Source organism: Chiroxiphia lanceolata, chromosome 9 (assembly GCF_009829145.1).
Source record: "Chiroxiphia lanceolata isolate bChiLan1 chromosome 9, bChiLan1.pri, whole genome shotgun sequence".
Lineage (NCBI taxonomy): Eukaryota > Metazoa > Chordata > Aves > Passeriformes > Pipridae > Chiroxiphia > Chiroxiphia lanceolata.
In genome coordinates this window covers 22,222,982-22,247,921 of record NC_045645.1, presented here as the reverse complement: position 1 = coordinate 22,247,921, position 24,940 = coordinate 22,222,982, and the positions used below count along the sequence as shown (strand labels likewise).

General features: G+C 35.7%; 1 long non-coding RNA gene across 1 annotated transcript; it reads right to left on the bottom strand.

Moving 5' to 3' along the window:
* Positions 1-9,303: 9,303 nt before the first annotated feature.
* On the bottom strand, positions 9,304-24,925 carry LOC116790652. The gene is made up of 3 exons (XR_004358440.1): positions 24,868-24,925; positions 10,219-10,361; positions 9,304-9,334 (listed from the first exon to the last, which is right to left on the bottom strand). It is a non-coding gene; the product is annotated as an uncharacterized LOC116790652 (long non-coding RNA).
* Between the last annotated feature and the right edge of the window lie 15 nt (positions 24,926-24,940).

Here is a 24,940-nt window from a genome sequence, read left to right as displayed (position 1 = left end):
TTCTTGCTGTTCTATACACCTTTGCTTTTTATAATACAGCAGTAGGTGGTAATCGCTAAAGTTTCAATCCTATATTAGCTAGTAAAATCCCTTGATGTTGGTAGTGTATAAGCAAAGAAGAAATCAGTCAGAAACAAATATCCCAGGAGATACTGGAGAAACTGGAAAAAGGCAGAGAAGAAGCAAAGTCATTGAAAATCATTGAGGGAGGGCAAGTGGACAAAGGGCACCCAAAAGCCATTTCATGGAGAGTAATTACCAAAGCCTGGAAACATGTACATCACTTTCAGTGTGTGCACATATTCTGGAAATGTTTGTATACCCTAGTTAAGAACAGCCCTAGCGAACACGAGTTGTTTTTCAATTGCATCTGGTACAAGAGGTTTGTGAATAAAGGTTTATTCTCATCTCCTGCACTGGGAGGGGTGACAGTAGCTGAAATGTTGTCTGAGCAAGTCATCTCTGCTGTATATGAACCAGCTGGCCAGGTTGCAGTATCTACCATTTACATAAAGAAAACTCTCCAGCTAAGCTGCTAATATCATAACTGATTTTGTGGGGTTCTTGAGGGGGTTATGTTTTGTTTGTGGTTTTTTCCAACTGGGTCTTTTCTCATTCGTCTTTCTCCTCTAACTCTTTATGTAAAAAAAGTGAACGAAACCACATGAGATACTGGGAAGATTTTCAGCAGTCAGACAGGAAGCTGGTATCCTACTAATAGTGAAAGTCAGAAGAACTTACTCCTGTTTCCTCTGCAGGTCTTCTGTCTGTTTAGGGACAACTTTTGATGGTAGCTGAGATAATATGGCTGCAATTTAACCACTACAAAAAACCATCTCAGATTCAATAGGTTCCTGATCTGTGTGTTGAAATTTATGTATATGTTGAGCTATTCAGTTTTTTGTATTTATCAACCTGATTTTGGTTACAGGATTGTTGGTGAGGAATTCATATTTCATCAATATCTTTTTCAGATGAACTTAAAATATTAGGGAAAAAAATTCAAGGATTTTCAGCTAATCAATTCTAAAATTTTTACAAATTTATTCAAGTGAAAATTAAAATATAGTGTTAGCAACTGCGTTTGTAGGAGAAAATTTCTAAATAAAACAGAAGGTTATGTAAACAGTGGGCTGGTAACTGCAGTATAGTTCAGATGAAATTGAGTGATGCAAATGTTTTAAATATTGTCTATATTTAGATCGCCATAGAATTATGATATTCAGAAAGATTTGATCAACAAAGGTAGAATCAACCATGCTTTTCATCTGATAAACCTCAAATTTAAAACATACAAAATCTCTTGAAACCCGTAAGTACCATTAAAATGAATGTTACTTGAGCAATTTCTGTATCACATCTATGTATTCCACAAAGTCTGGTGATTTAAATGCTTTTTTTTTTTTTCCTGGGTAATTTCTTCAATTTTTGGGTTTTTTTTTAATCCTTTCATTTTTATCCCTTTTCTTTGGTCACTTGTTCCCTTAAGTCCTTTCAGTATAAACAAATTATTTACCCCAAAAAACATATACCTGAAACTCAGGTGGCTCAGTTTTCACCCAAAAAAATGAAAGCTTTGTAAGGGCAGTCGGACTTGGTGACTACAACAGGTCTTTTTCCCTCAGACTCCTCTTACAAGGTTATGTAGCTTTTTCTGATTTCAGATACAAGTTCTTCCATCCCCAATTAACCCACAATAATATATAAACATATTTATTTTATAAATTATTTATCAAACTTTGATTATATTTCCTTATAGAACTATACAACTGGCATTTTAATTTCCTTCTAGTGTAAGATTGGTTGCAAAATCTAAAACTTATCAATATTTTGTGCAATCCAGTATTTGGTGGAAAACAGTAGTATTTAGCAGTTCATGTTTCAAATGTAGAAGTCTTTTGGTTGAAAAACTCCTGTGTGGTCTAATTCTCAATATTTTTTATTGAATCAAGCATTCCCTGGGATAAACCATCTCTCTCTTCACAGAGAAAACAGATGAATGTTTAAGTATTTAACACTATATATATTTCACACTAAATTAAATAGAGTATTCCCTCCATTGTCCGACCACTACTACAGAGTCTGCAACCGAAGTGCAGTCTTTTAGATGAGATTAAAGCATCACTAGGAAACAAGCCAATAGCAGTTGCAACATCTTTTTCAGTAAAAATATATTAAAGTAAAAATATATTCCAAATTTTTCAAAGTAACATTATTTGTGGATCAATATAATAAATCTTGGAGATATTTTTTTCATATTTTCCAATAATTTTGATCTAATGAGGTCTCCCATTTTTTGATTAATAACTCTCCTCTGATATCTCAGTCTTTTAGGGATTAAGATAATAGGTAGTTTATCCCATTTTTGTTCCAATTTTGGGTGGTCCTAAACCAAGACATTTTCAAAAGGATTTTTTTTTTTAAAACCATCTGCCCTCCACATTTTACTCCTTAATGAAATAATTAATTTTGTTATTTTCCTAAGGGGGTGTTAATACTGCATAAAAGCAATACTAATACCATAGTTTTCCTTGCAGGAAGCCAGACCTGTTACTTTAAGGACGCACATTTTTCCTCTGGTAGCTTATGAAAATTTAAATTAAAAGGATTTAATAATTTAAGCAGCATACTTTAGTGACTGAATGTTGAAGTACAGAGGAGTTTGAAATTGCTAGCAAAACACTAGGCATTTCAGAGAATATAGTTCAATACTACCTTCAGGCACCAATCCTTGCTAGGTGCATGCAGGGTAGAGATGCTTTCAGAAATAGATTATTATATAGTTGAACAGAACTGCTACTCCAGTAATGACATTTTATCTTTAATTATATATTGAATTATATATTCGGTATTGATTAATGAATTTCTTATACACTAAAGAGCGGAGAATTCATTTACCGAGAGGGTTTTGATCTTGGTTAACGAACAAGGTGTAGGCAGAGCAGAGGAAAGGGGGGGGGTAGAGGGAGGAAGTCAATGCAAACTGCACTTGTTCAAATAATTGCAGTCACAAAAATATGTTCACATATTTGTCTGATCTTTGTAGGGGAATAAAATCCTACCCTGAGCCCTCCTGAATGTCATCCTTCTTTAAATAATCTCTATTGCCTTTTTTACTTTTTTTTTTCAATAGAGCTATCATGAGGATATTTAAATATCTTATTACTCCATCCCTCACTCTGTATCTTTTGTTCCTTCCCACTGTTTAATTATGGACCTCATTTGTGGTATATCACAATCTAAACTGGAGGTTTCTTGCTTGAGGGACCTTAACTGAGATCCTGACCTTAGTGAAATCAAGGAGAAGAGTGAGTTTCAGTGTCTTAAGTGGCATCAGGATTTCACCCTGCCTTTATTCGGGACACCTCTGGACAAAGGGAACAAGTAAGAATGAAGTGCTTGGGTATTAAGCCAATTATCTCTTTTAATTAGAACATGTATAGAGAACTCTTAAACTGAAGAAAGGGTGAAATCTACTGAATAAATTATTCACAGTAAATAGTCCACCCAGCTCTAGTTCTGACAGAGATAAAGCTGCAGTGGCATCAAAGTGTCTGCTCTTACAGGGTGTTGCTCTGACACAGATGTCAAATGACAAATCAACATGAGGTGAACAGATGAGTCTTATTCCCTGCCTTACTCAGCTGGAGAGATCGCAAAGGGTGGTCGAATAGGCTCCAACAATGCTCTTATAGCCTCTCTTAGCAGTAAAAGATAAATAAAACTGGCCAGGAGGTAACTTCTGTAATTCCTTAAATCTGCTTTGCAGATATTACAAAGCAAATAGCTTGGGAGATTTTTACCGCAGTATGAAAGGTGGGAGGGAAATCAGTAAGACCTTGTGACCACCTCCTCTAAGATTGAAAAGGGACCTGAAAATTTAAAACAGAATTTTTTTTATTTTTTTTTTTACACTGGTGAAATTGGTGTTGCTAAAACAGATTTTAGTAGTGGTTCATTTCCCCAGGACTGAATTTACCTCCATATTCTTTGCTGATATCTGGTCAGATATCTTGGACACCAGGCAACAGTGATGGAAATTACTGAAGGTGGTGTGAATAAAAGTTTTTCAAACCCTGTCCTGGGAACAGTGTTCTGACTGCCCACGTTCTTGAAAAAAGCCACAAAAATCATCGTTTTCTTCGGGCTTCTGTTACCCTGCTGAGTGGTACAGGTACTCTTAGCCCATTTTCCATAAATTTGAGTGCTTAATCATGGAAAATCAGAAGTATTGGATAATAGGTGGTTCAAGTGCCTCCTCAGGATAGTCATGTAGGGAAGGCCCTCTTGCATAATAGTCGTTGTAGAACCTTGGTAGAACTGTGTAAGCATGTGCTGCAGAGCAGTCCTGTCTACGTGCAGAACCTGCCGTGGCGGCTGGGTGACATGGAGCCAGGGAGCAGCAGCAGCTCCACCTCTGCAGCCACAGAGAGGAAATCAGAGAATTCATATCGGATGCCTCTCTAGCCATCAAGCTGTCATTCATGCATAATAAATGGCGTTACACTGATAGAGTCTGAGTTTTGGCTTAAATAATCTTTGCAACACCAGATTCTGCTTTGGGTAGCGAAACAGACTGTTATAAAAAATTAGATTTTTTTCACTCATTTCTTTAAAAAAGAAAAAAAAAAAAGAAAGAAACCCAGTATTTTTTCCGGCTTTTTGTCCCTCCTTCTGAGATACAGCACTATCCTTATAGTGTTTGTCCTGAATGCAGCATTTTAAGACATAATTTAAAATCACTGTAATTTTATATCAGATTTTTGACATTTTTTTAATGCTCTTTTACAAACTGTGCAATTAAGTTGAAAGGCAGTTTAAGGTCTTTTAAAAGAGTGAAAATCCTTAATTTGCAATGATGTATTTTCACAGGGTAAAGATGATAATTGATGTATCTTCGTTGAATTTCTGTAACTTTTTAATTCCAGAATGCCAAAATTTCTATAAACTAGTATCTTTCACAAAAATAGAATTATACTAAAGATTAATTTTATCATAGTGTTAAAAACTGTACATCATAGACAAACAATCCATGTAGAAATATGTGCTTGTTCCTTTGAGAGAGGTGAATAGATAAACTGTCCAAGGTACAGGGAAATAGAGCATGGATAATGCGGGTTTGAGATATTCTGTTGCTTAAGTGATGCATTAAATCAATATTCTGCAAAGCTTTTTCTTGTTAAGTTATTTACTTGGCTGCTGTCACAATTCACCATTTAGGTCATCATTTTTTAAAAAAAAATATATATTTTTTGTGGCCTAATTTAACTTTATCAAGATACTTCAATTTCTCAAGTAATGAAACTGCTTCAAATGCTGAAACTATAGCACTGTTTTAATACCAATATTTACACTCACATTCCTAACTTGGCTCATGTGTTAAGGAGAGAATGGACTTTCAAGTGAATTACTGGCTTATCTGCATGAAAATCTATTACTACAAATTAATAGTGGAACGAATAAAAAGTGGTCTTAATAATTTAATAAAAAGGGGAAATTATTTAGTAGAGTTTTGGAAAGAGACTAATGAAAAGAAAGACAAGTGTTCTTTCTTCAGCTATTTTCACTTTAACAGATATGTGCATAAGTGAAATCTTGGAAGTTGCCTCTTCTCAACAGTCAAAACTATTCAAAAATAATTATGGAGCTAATCAGTACCTCGTTGTAACAGGAGCCAAAGGTGTGCACTCAGTAAGGGTACTTCAGGGAAACCCCCATCCTCTCATCCTTCCAATGGCTGAGTAAGAGCCACAGAACTTCAGCACCCTGGAGGTATTTCGTTTGTCACCAAAAAAATAGGCACATCCTGAATCATGAATCACCCCTGTTGTGCTGAGATTTTACTGAGCTTCAGATAACAAAAATCATTTTAAACCAAGCAACAACATATACAATCATTTTTTTTTTCCTTAATCAAGATTTAAAAGAATAAGACCGCTCACTTCCCTTTGTAAACTGTCCTAATGGTCTATCATCTGTCTCTACAGTACTGTCTGTGAAATACTGTTTACATAGCATGTAATCAGTCACACTGTCTACACGGGCGTGTGGCTAAGTCTGCACTTCAGTTTAGATGGTTTTGTATCTTTTTAAGGAATTTTTGGAAAAATTGTAATTCAAATTATACTGTGGTGGTGGTGGTTTTCCTTTTCTTTCCAAGTATTTTGTTTTAATTTTAAGCTAGACTAAGAAACAGTGTTTCCAAAGAGAATTTCCTCATCCTTTTTTGAGTCTTTTAGAAATATCGGTTGCTCAGATAGTGATGAAAACTGTCAAGTAAACGCAGGTATTTTTTGGGGGTGAAGGAGACTGCAAAGATGATGATAGATTGTTCAAGAAAGAGAATTAAAATGGGCCATGAGGAAAAACAGTTGCAAGGTACTGAAGGTGGTAGAGAAGACATTGGGAATGCCTGTGCTCCCTGCCTCTCTCACAAGGGATGATTCAGCTTGATCTGAAGAGATGAGAAATAGATAGAAAGAGTAGATTTGTTTACTATGAAAGGAAATGCTTTTTCATACAGTGTGTCATAAAATTGTGGAATTCACTGGCAAGATTACTAAGGCTAGACCTGTTTCTATATTACTGTGGGGATATGGACTGTTTTGGGGCTCTTTCCATTTTTTTCTTCATAGTTTCTGCCAACCCCACCAAGTTTTATTAAACTGTTTCTATGATGCCTTTTCTCTTGCACCTTTTCCAGTTAGTGGTAACTAAATGCAAAACAAAACATCTACCATCTTGCTATCTACTTTTCTTTGAGTTGCAGAACCCTTTTAAGAACATACACAGATAGGGCAGCATAGTTACATTTCAGGACTCCGAGGAGTTATTATGTAGTATTTATTAAAAAAGCACAATTCACAGACATGCAATGAAAAAATAAGGTGCCTATTAATGTCGCTTAGATAAGAACATTTTTGGCTTATAGCATTTCCCTAAAGCAAGCTACCATTTTTTAAGTCTTGATATCAGCTGAAAAAACAACAAAACTGTTTTTGAAATCTGAATAATAGAATTTTGACTATGCAAACTGTTGTGCTCAGTGACAGTAATAGTGAAAGAAGTTAAAATTGTCTGGAGTTAATTAAACTACTTTTCAGATTAATACGGTAATGAAGAAATACATATATATATATAAATATAAATACTTACTGAGTAAATAACAGCAGCAAGACCATTTTCATTTTCTTTCCATTAATAGGAATTGGTTTTTATACCTTTCATAATATTTTAACAATCTTTTAGAAATATTGTATTATTTTCATAAACATGTAGTATGACTATCAAAAACAATGGAAATTCCATCTCCTGTCTAGAGAAACCACCTAAACTGCATAAAGCAACAGTCTTTTTAATCAAAGTAGTTGTAGAGTAGAAAAATACGTGGAGACTGAATCTCATGTCATACAAGAAGCTCTTAGCATTTTCTTACTGGGCTAAGACGGCAAGGGGATGCTATTACAGACATGGAATAAAATATACTGAGGAAAAAAATTACAGAATACCTGAACAGACGAGAACAAGAAAGTCCAGTGAATGAAAAATTCACCAAATCCAAAAATGTAAAGTTCTGACCCCCATTGACCTCAACAAGTTGTTAATTAGCAGAGGATTAACACCCTTTTCATGTGGTGGCAATCACTAGAAAATAATGTGCATGCATCAAAGAACTTCAGAGTCTTCTAACAAAAGATAAAACACAAAGATTCTGTGGATTATGAAAGTGGAATCTGAAAGAGGTAGTACACTGTCCAGTTTGTGATTTTGAACAAATTATCCATATCTTAGAAAACAAAGTATTTTAGGAAGAAGACTTGAAATAGAAATAATTTCCTTAAAAAATTTTTTCTATTGCATTAATTTTTGAATTTTGTGTCTTTAACAATTTAGAGCAAGACTTATTAGAGAAAAATCTGGTCACATTTTAAAATATTGCCAGCTTATTACAAGATAGACAATAAGGATTTTTTTTTAATTACTTTTTCAAAAGGGCTTTAGAAATTTTTATTGCTATTATAAGCAACTATGGGCAACAGGTTATTCAGTAGTCTCCATAAACCCGCGACCTAGGATGAATACTATAAAACAAACAAAAAAAACAGAACCTGCCCCTATTCTTTCCATTCTGAACAAGTTTTGGGCTGGTAAAGGCTGATGAGGATTGAACTGTGTTTTGTATCAGAGTACCTGGGAGGAGTCAGCAGCAACCTACAGCACCGTGGCTGTCGGGGTGCCCTGGGGATGGGGCAGTAGAGGGAGGGAGCCCCTGACCCAGCACCACTATCAGCCAGTCAAGTGCAGCCCCCGCAGGTCCCACTGATCCCAGATCCCAAAGGTGTCAGAGAGCACTCGGGAGCCCCTCAGTGCAACTGTGACATGAGAGAGAACAAACTGAGGGGCCAAGCAGTGTTATCTGGGCCGTTGAGTGGATCCCAGCAGTCCAAAGCTTAAATTACAACACATTTCTGTTTTGGCTGACAAGGATCAGAACCACACCAGCAAACACAAGCAGAAATAAGCCTTTTCTGAAACATCTATAATGAATAATGCTATATAAAAGTTTATAATACTTTTGAATGCAAATATCTGAGCCATTGAACAAATGAAACTTGGTTTGTCTAATCTCTCGTAGGCAGTGAGTTCTACACATCAGTTTTGTTGTAAAGATGTCTCTCTCTGTTTGTAACCTAAAGATATAACTTTTAGAACTTCAGTTTTATCAAAAGTAGAGTATTTCTGCTTTTATAGGATGATAGATGCCTGTTAGAGAACATTTGCTGTTCATTTTGACTTCATGTCTAGTTTTGCCTTACTCAAGTTCTTTTTTCTTTTGTTCTTTATGCAAATCATGAATTTGGCATATTTAAGACTTCAGGATGGGCAGGGTATGGAGTAAATTGTATCATGAAAGGGGAGTAATGGCAATTTCAGCTGTGATTTTCAGAGGTCAGTTCATAGTTGCACTCACCAGAAGGAGCCCATGCTTTGACTTGTACTTAAGGTCAGTCTCACAGGGCTGACAACTGAGAAAAATACTTTTCAGATAAATTGAGTGAATCGGACCTGGAAGTTTCTGAGAGATAATAAACAGGAAGCTGTGCAACTTTTAGACTCATTTTTTTAACAGAACTGCAATGGAAGAACAAAGGCGTTCTCTCTGTTGTGAATTCGATCTCCCTATACCTGTGGTAGATTCTGTATTTCCAAGGGGATTTTTCATTCTTAATTATACTCTGATGCTGACTAGAACATGCTCTATTGGTATGTTTGATTTGCATCACTTACCTGTTCAAGGAATGAATAAACTGAAGCCTTCTGTCAATGCACAGGTCTGCAAAAATATAGTGCTGTCCAGTTAACTCCCTGATTTTTGAAACATAACCTAATTCAGCTTCAGACTTTATATGTTAAAAAGAAAATTAAAAGATCTAATCTTCTTAAGAGGAAATTAGTGTAACGGGCTCTAATCATATCTAACTGTATATGAGACAAGCTATTGGTAGCCTAAGTAATGAATACATAAAGAGGTACTAATTTAAGTCTTCTTTTTTCAGGTAAGTAGGAAGTTTATTCAGGAAGGGGTCGTATATGCCAACTAAAAGCATGACTGTGTTTGATTCTCTAATATGCTTACTTCAGGATTCTGATTAAATACTGCCTGTCAGTTATCTCTCTTTCTAATTAGATAAATGTTTCAACTGAAACTCTAAGGGCCGAACTTAAATTGTGTTTCCAGAAAAGCTCACATAAGCACCTTTGGCATTTGCTTTCTGTGAGCGTTCATGCCAGCAGAGTTGATTATTTGAATACGGTTGGAAAGCACACAAATTCAAATGAGGATTCATGAAAGGTGTTCCTCTCTCAGATTTAGGAGCTGAGAGTACAGAGATATATTTTGTTAGACTTTCAGCTGCACAGTTGTAACTGTTTCCAGCGAAATCTGTATTAGCCTATACTGAATTAAACCTTCCTCTTTTTAGTCTAAGACAGTGGTTCTGTAAATAAATCAAACTACTCAAGTCCTGCGTCATTGAAGGGCAACACTGCCCTTTCCAGTAGAGATATGTAACTGGGGATGGGAGAGGTGGGACTTTTTCCTTTCCTTTTGCTAGCATCATTTTAGAGTGGTATAAATCAACCATGATCTCCACTCTAAAGTATGATAGAAAATGAAAGAATGAAACCAGTTAAATTCTTTTTCATATGATTTCTTACCACTTGAAATCTTAAATCTAGAGGAATGCTTCTTTAGAATTTTCATATTTTTTTCAAGACTTGATAAAATTAGATTCTTTTCATTCTTCGAAGATCATAAGCAGAATCTTTCATTGACAATAACTACAACTCAGAAGTGCTATCTAAAAATACTCAAAACCAATGTATGAATTTTTAAGATTCCCATTCCTGGAACTAATTCCCTATTTGAGTACTTACTGTTTGTTTTAAATCCCTTCTGTTAGCAAACACCAATGAAGTTTGCTGCAATAACTAAAATCCACAGGCACTGAGGCATGCACTACTTGGAATTGCTTAGAATAAAGATGGTGGCCACAAACATAGGTTCTATTGGCTTCCCTTTTCCCTTGACCACTAGATCAGATATGTGTGAAGCAATGTGTGTTGAAGGGAGGTGAAATGCTTTCCATATCCACTAAGAATGTAGAAAAAGCATTAAAATATCTATGGTAAAGGATTCTATGAAATCCTGAGCCTCTCTGTTAAAACAGTTCTGCAGAATTCAATATGGAAATTACTGTGAAATGTAGGTTCAGTTCATTTATGAGACTGAATCAATTCAAAGTCTTTTTCTTGAAGGCATAGGTTGTCATAATTTTGCATTCTCTTTCCCTGTAAAGGTGTCTGGAGGGAGTGAAGGAGCCTATTTCATTGTTTTTCAGAAGTTGAGTCATGGAAAGCTTAACAAATCAACAGAAATAAAAATGTGGGGAAGATGTTGATGTATAATAACCCTCATCTTCTACTGTTTCTGCTAATTCTAAGCTTACCCCCTGATTATCACATAGTGGGAGCTATTCTACTTATTATTTTCCCTAATGCTGTTCATGTTCAAAGTTAAGTTAGCACTGAGCGTCCCATTTATCACAAACTCAGTATGGAAAAGCCATATGGTGATCAAGGCTGGGAATTATGCCCCAAGTTTCACACTAAATGCACTTATATGGTCTTATGGCTACTTACACTTGGTGCCCATCTGTTAGGATGGCAGGGGGCCCACTGCTAAGTTGGCCAGACAATTGCCCTTGAGGATAGTTGCCAGACAATGTTTGAGCTTCGGTGGGCAACATAGCAATGGAAAAACCATCAGTTTTGCTAAAACTGCCTCCTTATACCAACAATGGCAACTTACATGTGGTTATAGTTTTTACTCCGTGCAGAAAATATATGAAATGATGATTTCTGTCCCTTGCAGAGATACAGGTTGTACTGCAGTGAGCAGATGTAAAAATCATCAAGGAGAAATGTTTCAAGTCCGACTGCAGTAGACTAAAATTACAAGTGTACAATATGCAAGAGATTTCACATCAAGTAGGAAACTAGAAAACAGGGTGATGTAACATCTGTGGCAAAACTAAAGATGCAAGTTCTAAATATGCTTGAGGAATTTAGCACTCATCTTCAGAGAGAGAAGATTGTATGATTCAAGATGGTGTTCACCATGAAGAAGGCAGGATGATCTTTACTAATTTCAAAAAACATTTTGCTTCACACTTTCATTGCTGAGGAATGAAAGTATTATTTTGGGGGGAGGAAATCCTTAAATCTTTGCAATTGAAAACAAATTTGGCCTCTGAAGACAGTGCATGAAAATAAATATAGGAAAAGAAAGATAGTATGGAATAAAGGTATACATGACAAAGCAAACAAGTTTTGCAGGATATAAAAGTAGAGATTAAGTTTAGAAAAGAAGAATAAAGAATTAGGCAGCATTGAGAATCGAGCAGGTATCAGAAGCAGGGAGAAGTGAAAAAAACAGGCAGGTTTGCTCCTTTCAATTTTAAAAAAAAAACATTTTAGACAAAGGTTTAGACTTAGAATTGACTACACTGAAGATAAAAGCAGGCAGTCATGAGATCAGGAAGGAGAGGGAAAACATAAGCAGGAAAAAGCATTCAGTCTAAGAAAGAAGAATAAGCTTTCATGTGAAGGGGAGCTGGGAAAAAAAGAGAAATTAGAAGCAGGTGGTAACAACTGAAGTTCAGCTCTTCCATTGAGTTGTGTGAATTAGGCCTTTGTAGATCTGAAGCCTTGAGAAAAAATAATTCTGCTGCTCTCAAAGTTCTTTCTGGTTCTGGACAACTCTCTCATAGCTAGAAGGTCTGCTCTGCCAGAATATCATCTTTGCCAATAGCAATGATGGTTTTTTATCACTTCAGTAACACTACTTTCTGTATTTGTAACTTCTCAAGGGACTTTACGTTCTCCTTTGAAAAATCAAATTCAGCAGAATATGTGTTACTAAAAGTAGCTATAATTTGACATTATGACTTCGCACTGGAGTTCAAGAGTTTTGATGGAGACTGTGGAAAAGATCTTTGTGTCTAGATAGACAAAACTAACTGAGAATACAATTTGGTGATCACAACAATTGCTTATGATGGAGAAAGTTGTATGCCAGCTCTTGAGCCTGATTCACTCCAGGTATTACTGGTTTCCTACATGTCAGACAAGAGGATTGGCTGTCTGGATTTTCTGGAGGAAAGGGTCACCTTTTCCGTTATCTCTTTTTAATCTTGTCCAGGATCACTGGAACATAAATATTAAAAAAACTATGATAAAAATTCCAGAGTCATAGGATAAAGGAGATGTTTTCTGTGAAACTGTAATCAAGAACAGGAAATTACTGACTCTAGGATGTGGTGGACTCTAGGACCCCAGAAGCGTCCAGTAGGTGAAAATGGTTTTAGATCCATTGTCAAAATTCCCATTGAATAACAGGGAGGAAGGTCTAATTTCTGCTATGAAGATGTTACTAAACAGCTTGACCTTCTTCAGTCTGAAAGGGGACACCATCCTCTGTTGAACTAGTTGGCTAAGGAAATGGTTCAAAGAGAATTCTTCTCAGTGAATCTGGTCACTTTTATGCCCTGTTTCTGACATTCACTTAATAAAGGCATATTTTCTAAAATAATCATACAATGTACTGTTGTGTTTTCCAGGAGATTAGGTCAAACACACTGAATAACAATAGAACACTGAATTAAAACAGTAGGGTTTTTTAAGAATAATTTTTATTTAAAGACCTTCATTCCATAAATAAATTTAGTTGCTTTATGTTGGCTTTATGGCATTTTGTAGCAGTCATAAGATTATGAGGCTAAAAATGAGGTTCTGTAAGCTTTAATATGTCTTTTGGCTGTGTAACATTCATAAAGAGAAGTTATCTAGATTCACGTTGACTTTCTAGGAGGTTTTTCGGATGTGAGCAGAAATGTGAATTTAATTTTGAGCTTGGCCCAATATCTATGATTAAACACAGGATAACCAGTTATGCAGTTCATTCTGAACCTTAACTTTAGCAAAAACTTCTGTCTTTTAAGTTTCCCTGAAATAATTGAAACACAGTACCTATTAGTAACCAGATGTAATTTAAGCAAAATACTTTCAGTTTTAACAGATGGGCCTCTCAAAACCAACTATATGAAACTAGTATATTTTGAGTGTTTTTTCCCTGGAGGGACAGCATTTTATTTAATCATCATAGCTCTTATTTGCATATTGTGTTTCATTTGTTTCATGACCACATTAATTAGAAGAAAAGACCATCTTGCTGTACATGACATTTCAGTTCCTGGATGAACAAGGACATGAGCTTCAGGCAAGTTGCATTAATTTGGTCTCTATAGAAATTAATAACAAGTGTACTTCAAACTTTCCCTTCAAAAATAATAATTTGAATCTTTATGCATAAGAAAAAGGCCATTCCTGACCCGTGGCCAAGAGATTATTTTGTTGTCTTATCCACAAGAAACTATTTTATGTTGATAATCCATTACAGGGGAGACTTTTGAAACAGAAACAGAGAACACTGTTCTTACAAAGCCAGGATAACAAATTTGTTTCCTAGATGTTTGATGATGACCTGAGAGGCTAGTCTTGATCTTGGAAAGGAAATGTCAAATGTTCATTTCTAGAGAATTTCTAGAAATAAAAAGCATACTCCCTAAAGAAAATCCCAAGTGGTGAGTTGTGGATGATGTAATGACCAAAGGAAAAGAAGATAAGGAGGAATGTTGATGTAATTAATTAATTTTTGAGGCCAGAAGAGACTATACCAAATTTAAACCAGTATATTGCTGCTGAAACTCCTTCCAAAACTATCCAATCTTGAAGTGAGGATTTCACCATGGACTCCCTCTTACAGTTACTACACTAGAAAAGTGTGACACTGTAGAGAGATGTGCTGACACTTCAGTGCCATCCTGGAAGGGGACATTCAGATGGGTAGTGGAAAGGTACAAACAAATCTGCTCAGAACTAGAAATTTCATCCTGTATACCTCGTATCTGGAATGTGGACTTTTATATCTTAGAAGTTTTATTAGGCATTATTGATAAGAATAGCATGTTCAGAGAGCATAGCTTCAACAAGAAGTCTCAAATAGTCTGTAAAGCTATGTTGACACAAATATTTTTCTTTGAAGATATTGCAGTCTTGTGCTTTCCATTGGAGACAAAAAAATCCTTTTTCCACTCCACCTTTCCTGAAGTGCTTTATATTTGCAGACTGCATACCTTTTAAGGTCAAGGAGAACTACAGTTGTCCTTTTATCTCTGGCTTTCAGATTGTTTGGCTGGACCTAGGACTAAACATCCTGCTTTAAACTTTACAAGGTTCTTCATTCTTATGCACTTTACATTAAAAAAATCTTATCTCTAAAGTAATTGTGATTAGGGTATATAAATAGATTGGGTTTAGGAACTATTGTTTTAATAATAGTTCTGATTTTGGCACGGGGAAACTTTGTAGCATCTCTTTATGTTTTAATTTTATTTATAATATCTTATTTCTGCCATTCACTTTTAAAAGTATTTAAGAAATTCAACTATATTCTTACAATGATAATGTCATTCTCAGAACCACCTCAGAAAAGACAGATTTCATTTTCACTTTGAATTTCCATTTTCAATTTGAATTAACAATTTCTTTTTTTTTTTTCCCTATCTTTTTCTTCAACATTGTTTTCATAGCAGTTCAGTAATTCTAGTTCCATTTCCAACTGAACCTTAATGCTTTGGCTTTCAGATGGATTTCAAAGGACTCAAAGATGGAACAAACTGAGGCACAGAGAAAAGGAAAACAGCTTTTTACACTTCTTGGTGTGCCTTTTCCTTATCTTAATCTGAAGACAGAATGTCTAAAATTGAATTATGGTGGTGATAATAATTTAAAAAGCCATATCCCCTTTCATGTTCATTGCAACAGTAATTTCTCTAAATAAACAAGATAAGCAATCATTCAGAGTAGTAGAGGTTAGGTTTATTTGGCAGTGATCCGTCTTTTGCACTTGATTTTACCTATACAATCAGAAAGAAAGGCATCAGGTTATGGCAGCTCAAATGAGGACAGTGTGACCTGTGGCTTGAAATATTTCCTGGGCAGCCCAAAGAGCAGCCTCAGACATTCCCAGCCATCTGCTTCAGCACTGAAGTCAATGATACTGTATCTGCTTCTGCAACAGTTGCATCATGAATGTCATTCATTTCATCTAGATGTATTTAATTCTTCCTTTTTTTTTTTTTTTCATTCCAAGTTTCCCAATATTTTTCTTGCAGATAATTGAACAGCTTACAGCTCTATTGGAATAAAGCAATTGTATCAGGTTTGGCACCCAGTCTGTCTCGGTCACTATTTAATCTTAGAAAATGGACTATATTGACGCAGCCATTATGTTGTTAATGCAAGAAAATGATGTTTAAGGGAGCTGGGGTACCCCAGCAAATCTTTTATTCTGCAGCTCTTTTCTTGCTTGCATTTTGTTAATTTTTGAGCGCTGCTCGTGAAGCCAGGGAAGCAGTAAAGCCTTTGAAAAGCATGAAATAAATTCTGTTCAGTGAGTGGGTAATTGTTCAAGGTCATCTGTTCGTTGTCTTTGTCTTGATTGTTTGAATTAGTAGCTAATAATGGGGCTGAACCGTGAATGAATTATTATCCATAGGGCATATTTTGGGGAGTGTCAGGAAATATTACAGGGTAATTAAGGTTATCCAATAGCAAGGCTGTGTTACCAGCAGATGTCTAGTAATTACTATGTTTAAAAAGTGTGGGGATTAAACTAAGATTATAGCTTTTATATTGTCTGCCTTTACAAGTCAGATTTGGAATTTATTCAGTTTATTCTGCTGCCCTTTTCCTTTTGTTCTGATTCTGTCACTTAAATTCCAACTTAAACACAGGCCTTTCCTGGTGAATTAAAATAAACATCAGCAGATGGTATGCAGTGCATGTGTATACAAAATAGCAGTGTGGTTATTGAGGACTACAAAAATAACTGCATTGATAAATACTTACTGCTACTATTTATTTGTTAACAAGTTCTGATTCCATTCCAGGGCTTGAACATTAGGCCTTTTAGGTCCTAAAATAGTGTAAAGATTAGTTTTCCTAAATAATTCTCAACACTGTAACAGTATTTAATATGCCAGGAGAGTTCGATTGTTGATTTAAATTTAATTTGTTGAGTTGGGCATCTTCATGCAAAACCAAAAGTCCTGAGTTGGAAGTTTTGCTGTTATTACTGACCCTAAGCTGGCTTAGTGCTACCAGAGGCCAGGGAAGGGGAAGCATTTGTTTAGTCCTCGATCCAGCAAATTTGATTTTAGCAGATGGGCTGAAGGGAGATAATGTAATGGACAAGTATCTGTGGCATCTGGAATGTCTGGATTTAGCACAGTTGACTGGCAGTGGGGGGGGACACACGCCACCGAAGCTGTCTATGCAGAGTGAGCCTTAGAGGTAACAAGAAACCACTCAGTGGAGAAGAGTGATGACTAGGAAGAAAATGTCAGGACACTGAGTGTTTATAGCCATAAAGAGGAGAAGTAGGAGGTCTGAAAAATGGAGAGGTACAAAATGAACGTGACAGGAAAGGGAAATCTGGACAACAGTGAATAAAGGCTTTAGAGCAAGTGTTTATGTGCTTTCTGGGACCTCAGATTGTTTTTTATCTTTAACAATAATTTAAAACCACAATTAGAATAAAAAGTTCACATTGGAAATCATAGGTCTAAAGTCTAAACCTCTTTGATTTTGCCCTTCCATTCCTTTGCATAATTTTTTCATCTGACCAGCATTAAGCACGGTAAGCTTTTTATTTATTTATTTTGCTTCTTGCTGGTGGTGCAGGAGGGGATTACACAGAAGTGCTACGGATTTGAAAGTCTAGTTACCGCCTTAGTGGTTTTTATTGGTTTGTGGGCAGCAGCAGGTGCATTAGCCTATGGCAAATGCAGCTGCTTGTTGGAGTCCAAGCCTCTGCTCACTCTGACCGTAGCCATTTTATGCCAATCACAGAGACGCCCACTGATGCACAATCTATGGTCTCAGAAATTATTTTAGCCACACCAGAATGCAAGCACTAATATTGCATTGACAGCTTCTTTGGGTTTAAAATAAGTGTGGTAAATTTTCCCCGGTTATGACTAAAGATTGTGCTAATTTGAAAAAACTAATTATGTATTTGCGTGCGTGAGCAAAGAAAAATAACCTGATGTGCCAGCGTGAGTAAGTGGCTTACTGTGGACATACAGTACTAGGATGAAACTTTGAGATGAACTGTCTAGGATGTGCAACGCACATTAATTGTCTTAATTGCATGTGGGATCTTGTTAAAGTCTAAGGCATACTAGGCTAAGACATTCTTACAAAATTCTCAGTTGAAGAAATTAAAAATTAAAGGTGAAATATGTTCAGAATCAAATCTGAAATCTTCCAGTATTTAAAAATTGGCTATAATCCAGATTGATTTTCTTTGTCATTAATTTTCAAAATAACCCAAGATTGGACTTTTCACTTATTAACCCCTATTGGAATTGATACTTGACTGGCGTAGAAGAAAAGCTGAGAACATGGAGGGACAGGGAAGGGCAGAAACAACCAGCAAAATGTTTGAGGTTTGTGCAGGTAAAGGTGAAATATGAGGCATCTATGAATGTTTCTGTTTGTGATTATTCAGAATTTAAGTCCATACTCATCCATATACATTCTAACAGGATTTCCATCTGTTTAGGTTTCCTGAGTTTAAAAAATGCAGGCCGCTCATCAAATCAATTAAGAACTTCAATAACTATTAGTCTCTTCAGTGAAATACTGTAATGCCTCTTGTTTGTGTTCCAAATCATTGATTCCATATGTTAACATTATAAATGGCAAACACTGATGTAAAATGCTCCTCACTTTATGAAAGATGTCTGTCTTTCTTGGTTATCTGGTTATTACCATACAAATGCCTGAGCCAGAGCCTGTTTAAGCTTACTGAGAGTATTTCTACTAACCTCATTGTACTTTGGATCCAAATAGAAAACTATTCAACTCTCTCTCTTTTTTTTTTTTTTTTAGCAAGTTATGAGTTTTAGTTAGAGAAAATAAGGTTGACATTTTGTTTGATGGAATTAGCTAAAGTGGGGAAAGAGAAAGTTCAAACACCTAATCATACCTTTTGATCTGACTGTAAATTAACAGCCACTGAATTAGTAAAAGCCACTGTAGCTTTTATAGCATTTTGTATAGTTGGGAAAGGAGCTTAATGGAAAAGCTATATTTTACCCTAAAGCTTTTCTTTCACTTTGTAAGGAAAAGAAACACCAAAGATCAAGTTTTCCTATGCTGACTTCAATGTTGCAGCAATAATGCTTTTACTGAAATCTCAACACTAGCAAACACAAGCAACAGCAGTAAGTACACAAGGCACTGCATTACTCCCTTGAGTGTGCTAATAGTGACCTTGGTTACCTCAGAGAAGAAAAGCAGACTCTGCAAGTTCATGAGACTCTTTATACAAGAAAGGGGATAAAATCAGAGTGTTCATTAATAATGAAGGAATAGCCAATGTAATGAAGATCTGTCATGTGTGAGACCTAGACAGATCCCTTTAAAGTGGAAAACCATAGCCATGGTTTAATTTTAGGATGTTTGCAGATTTTCTTAACCTTAATCAACATGTGGCAAAGCCATGCTTTTTCTCACTTTTAAAAATTGTCGGCGTGCTTTTCTAAAACAGGAAATCTTCCACATTCTGAGTAATGTTTGATAATCTTAAACAAATGTAAGAAAAAAAAATGCATTCTTGTGATGGCAGGCCTTCTTAGAGACCTCAAAAACTGACCAAAACACTAAAGCAACTTAACAGTAACAGTTGGCTGAGCTACTGAGTTACATTAAGGCCTGTGCAGAACATCCCTGTTTTAAAATGTGTGCATGTATTTGTGTTGGCGTGTGTCATTTTACTTTTCACATTGATGCTGTTATACTGAAGTAGATTGTAGAGAGTTTTCGAACCTTTTTTGTCCTTCTTTTATACCAAGAAGAGTACAGAAGGAGATATGCAGAGTCAATACTTTGCCTTATGATTTAGAACAGGAAGAATGACCATTTGTTTAGCCCCTTCACCACCATTTGAGACATTTGACTCTCAAGTGTAGTGAAAGGTTGTTATAAAACAGACGTAAAATAATACAGTTAAGAAATTAAGGAATGGTGGTAGACAAAAAAAAAGGACTTTTTAATTTATTTTTCAGCATCGGTTAGATTTAAGAAATGAGTGAACTCTGAACACTCTGTTTTTTCATTTTAACCTCAGAACAAATATTTTAAAGCTGTAATTTTGGGTGGATGACTACTGATTACTTTCTTTGATTTAAACCTTTAGATATTTCTAAAATTATCTTGACAGACATAAAATTAACTGTGTATGGAAATCAGTGAAACAGAATCTGTGTGTGCTTAACTTTGGAAATAAACAGAATTGCTCAGGTATAAGAGGTTAAACACATGTTGGCATGACCAGAGTTGTAGAGATAGGGAAGTCCCTCTGAAGTCCTAAATCTTCCATGCCAGGGTTTTGAGAATCATATAAGATGTCTTTTCCCTGTGCAACCCAGTCTAGTGGAAGGTGTCTCTGCCCATAGCGGGGGGTTTGGAACTAGATGATTTTTAAGGTCTCTTCCAACCCAAACCCTTCTATGATTCTGTGTGTCCTAATTTATAGCTTGAAACTGTTCATAATCAAAATGAAGTTTTAATAGAGGTTAGTTAATTTTCAAATCAAATAAAATATTCTACTGTCATTTGATCTAAACTTATTACTTCTTCAAAGGTTTTGGTTTGGCTGCTCAAATGAGGGTCCCATTTTTCAGACTTTCAGTCTTGATCATTGCATGGAATTTGTGGCTGTAATTTTTCCTCAGAGAATAGAATTGTGCAAACAGTATAGCATATGTGGCAATTCCTCATCTAAAACATTGTGAACTACAAAGCAAAACATCTTGATATGAAAGCCTGTAACTTTAACTGCTTTTAATTCCAACACGTTTCAGATTAGTAAAGCTTAAACTAAGATATATTGAGCCTTTTTTTAGACATTTGGATTTTATCAATCAAGAATGGATGCTCTAACATAAAATCTTAAAAGTAAGGGAAATACTTTGCTGTAATTTCTTCAAATCTCTTTTCTACTTTTCTAAGTGTCTTTAAAAATACCCAGCCTAAGAATTGCTTTCTTTTTTGACTCCAAATGTAAGTTGCTATAGCTGGGAGAAGAAATAATTTTATGTTTATTTTTGATCTGAAATACCCTCATCTGGCTCTGGACTTCACAAGTGTGGCTGGTGTTTATTTTTAACATGTTAAATCAGAAAGGAAGCAAAAATGGTCATTTCTTGAAATATGATTTGCTGAACTCTTAAAAAGAGTAATTTAGAAGGGTATCCTGTGACAGGAAATGACAAGCTACCTTCACCTTGGTATATTGATTTAGGAGCGAGATGCTTGTGAAGAAAAAGCAATACTTTGTTCAAGTCACTGGACAGTCTGAGGATTTGAGGAGGAGGCAGGGAGGGGCTGAGGGTTTACACTAAAGGCCAGAGTCATCAGACTTTAAAATAGCATGTGTGGCCTTTTTCAGTGAAAATAGAGAGTAATGTGTCTATAAAAAGCAAAGTAAACTACCAGTTGACTGCCTCTTTTATGCCATACACATCTTTGAAGGTTAAATTTGTTATTTTAGAAAAACATATGGTAGGTTTGCAAAGAAAACCCAGGTTGTTTGGCTTCAGGTTTTCATTATGTGAATCAAAAAGTCATCTCACGCTGAAGAAGTAAAAATGCTCACCTTTAATGTCATTACATTAATGAAATCAAGTGTGCTAACTTTTAAAATTCCTTTAATAACATTATCTAGTGCTTAATATGTAAGCAGAGTTTGTAAACATAAATGTGGCTGTTATACTAACTTGCAACTATAAAAGGAAATTCACTGGTTCGCAAAAGTGCAAAGAACTGAAAGTCCATGCTGCAAACCTTAGTTAAAACTTTCTCTTATAGATCCAGTTTTCCACTAAATACTGTGGGTTTTTTAGTATTAACATTTGTCAGATATAAGCAGTGGGCAAAACTAGTGACCTTTTGATTTTATGGGATTATTGAAAGAAAATGAAAGAAAAAAGATATAAAAACTTTAATAGAAAAATGAAAGTAGGCATCTTATCCTCAACATGTAATACCTGTAATGAAAGGCAAGTTTCTCAGAAGTTGAGACATCTCTGAATTTCCTGAAATAGTAATGCTTAAAATGTGGTTGTCTCATTTTTTTAACCTTTTTTGGATTTTTCAGTTTCTAATGCTTTAGCCATATATTATGTAGCATGAGGAGGATCTTTTTGTTTTCTTCCTCTCTGAGCAGCAGTGGAGCTCAAATGCATAAAGCCAGAATTATTAAAATATTAGTATATACTAAAAATCAGATTTGGTAATGGACAAAAATGCAGGGAACCTTTAAAGCATTTTAAAAGATCTAATTTTATTCATCCAATGTTGAAAACACACTCGTTGCTCTATTTTATCTCTACCCAAGTCTATTAAGTTGTTTCGAAGTATGAGGACTTCAGGTCTTTCAAAAACTCTCTTCTCTCACTGGCTGACCTGAAAACTGTCTTTGCAGTTACTGTTCTTCAGACATTTCAGCTGTTTGTTTGGATGTCTAACAAACTATCACAATTAAAACTAGTAATGAATGTTCTTTAAGCTATGCAATATATTTACCTTCAATTTTGTTTAGACCAGGGACCAAGTACTAGAGACATCATTATTTTTTACATATGGGGTTTTTTTACAGTTAAAATCAATAATGATTATTGCAGGTCCAGGCAATTGGATACTGTTTTAGGGTTTTCCCCTTTTTATGCCTCTGTACTCCCTCTTAAATATAGTGAAAATGACACTTCCAGGGATTTCTATTCTTTATCTGTATTTTTTTTTCCACTACAGCGAAACTGCCACCCTCTCTCCATTCTTCTAAAGGTTATTCTCCCTACTGAAAGTGTTTTCTAATGCTCAGAAAATTGTTTACCAAAATATAATGATTATTTGGGGAGCATTAGAGCTGTTGGGGAGCAATATGTTCTGCCTGAATTAAGCATCAGGTGTTCTGTGCCAGCACTTGGCGTGTGCTGTTGGAATTAGGATGATTAACTAATCTTTGATGCTTCTGTTTTTCAAGTGGGTAAGTGCTCAGATTGCAAATATTTTTGCCTAAACCTGACAACTTTCTTTGAATGCTCACTTGTGCCTTTGAATTTACTTTCCTTAACCATTTGTGCTTATAAAACTTGTAGACACTTTCACCCAACTGATTGCTGAGGGACAGGGCTGCAGTCCAGGAACATTAATTTTTTTAAAAAAACAATACCCATGTATTGGAGTGTTGAGAACTCTCAGCTGAATTCATTGCTCTTGAATACTTGCATCTGAAGTGAACATTTGGAAAGGGTGGTTAAATTTAATTTGTAGAGTTGAGAGAACACTGTTGGGTTTAGTGTTTGTTTTTCTTTGCATCTACATAATTTGCTGGCTACTCTTAATGTCTGCTTTCCTCCTCTTCTAAAAAAATTTACTTTTATATCTCAGGCACTTTTTTGTTTTGTATATATATATACAAACAAATTTTAATAAGAACTGACAGCTTTTAATGGTTTAATGAACGCACACTGTTAAAAGGCAACTGAGCCATAGTTATGGTATAAAGTATTTAGGTGTTCTTACACTTATAACTTCTTTGTGGAGTTTAGTAGCTCATCAGTTCATTCACAAATTAGAAGTTTTTCTCACTTATGAGATTTTTTTTTCCCTGCTAAATGTATTTTTAATCACAGTATGGTCATAGTTTATTCTGAATATGTTATTCTATAGTTTTCTATTTCAAAGAAAGTATAGCATTTTCAGAGAAGCATATTGAAATGAATGTAAAATATCTTGAAAAAACATGTTTACCTGATGATCATAGCTGAAAAGGAGCACAATGATACAAAAATGCAGGAGTGAGAAATATTGCTTCTTTTGGGGGCTATAGCACCGGGAAGTTCCTCACTACTAAGATTATATCATGAGATGGTGTTTGGATATTGGTCTGCTGCACTGTGATAACCTGGACAGTTCATGTCTGAAGGAATTGTATACAACTGTTAATTAGTTTACAATATCTGCCTTATGGCATCAAATCACTTGGGCCGAATGTCTCATACAGGAAGCTGGTAAATAAACATACAGGTGTTCCTCCCAGCATGCAGATTTATAAGGAAGTATTTTTATTATTGAAAATCTATTTCTAGTGTATTTGTCTGTGAAATAAGATGGAATGAGTCATATTTCAGAGCCTGCATGGCTGAGGGTTTTTCCCACCAGTGTTCATAAGTGTGTTCTGTGTTCCTGAAATGGGAGCTATGGCCGACCTGAGTGTGCACAAGGTGCTGAGCCAAAGGGAGAATATCACTGAATGTGAACATGTTGGAAGTGAAGAGGCAGCAGCCCTTGAGTTGTGCAGACAGAACAGGAGAAAGAGAGAGGAGCTGGCCCAAAGGAATAGAATAATATCAGCTATTTCATATGGGGCTATATCGATTGACTGTACCTTGCTGAATAACTTAGGCCAATATGAGAGCATAATCCAACATTTAATGGATGATGAAGATCATCTCCATCTGTTCCTGTGTGTTTTCACAAAAATGAAATAGGATATCTTATTTTCTCATGTAAGTGATCTGTGATAGCCTTTTCCTGTCTTTTCTCGCTACAACTAAAAAATCAGGGGAGAGAAATTTTTAGAGATCTGGGAGCTAATAAACCTCTGGTTAACGCAAGCTAGACGAGTATAATAGCAAAGCAAATGTTGTATGACTGCTTGGTACTTACACACTTCACTAGCACCTGTTGATGGCCAATGCTGGAGGCAGGCCTGAGATCACAACACACTGATACCACCCCTCCAGCAGGGTCATTTTACCTGCTCATTACCAGACCTGTCCCAGACTAAAATATGATGTTAGGGATGTTGTTTTCTCCAACTTAGTACTAGAAGGAATCTGCCAGGTCATAACATTTAACCAGGTGCTGTTCTGTGGCTAGAGGGCTGGGAAAGGTGAAATTTTACTATAGCTGAAAAAGAGGACGAGAAGCTGGGTCCTTTTGGGGATTTCCCACAGCAGAACAGAAAACTAAAGACGAGAGAAAAAGATGATGACTTCCAGGGCTGGGCATGCCAGCAAATGAAGCAAGAGGGAGAAAAAGCCAAAACCACCACCACCAAAACCTAGAATACCTTCCGTATTTCAGTAAAGGATGTGGAAAGATTTCTACCTTTCCAGGGGTCATTCCCTTTGGATCATGCTGAATCAAGGCACTGTGTATTGCACCATCTCTTTTTTTTTTT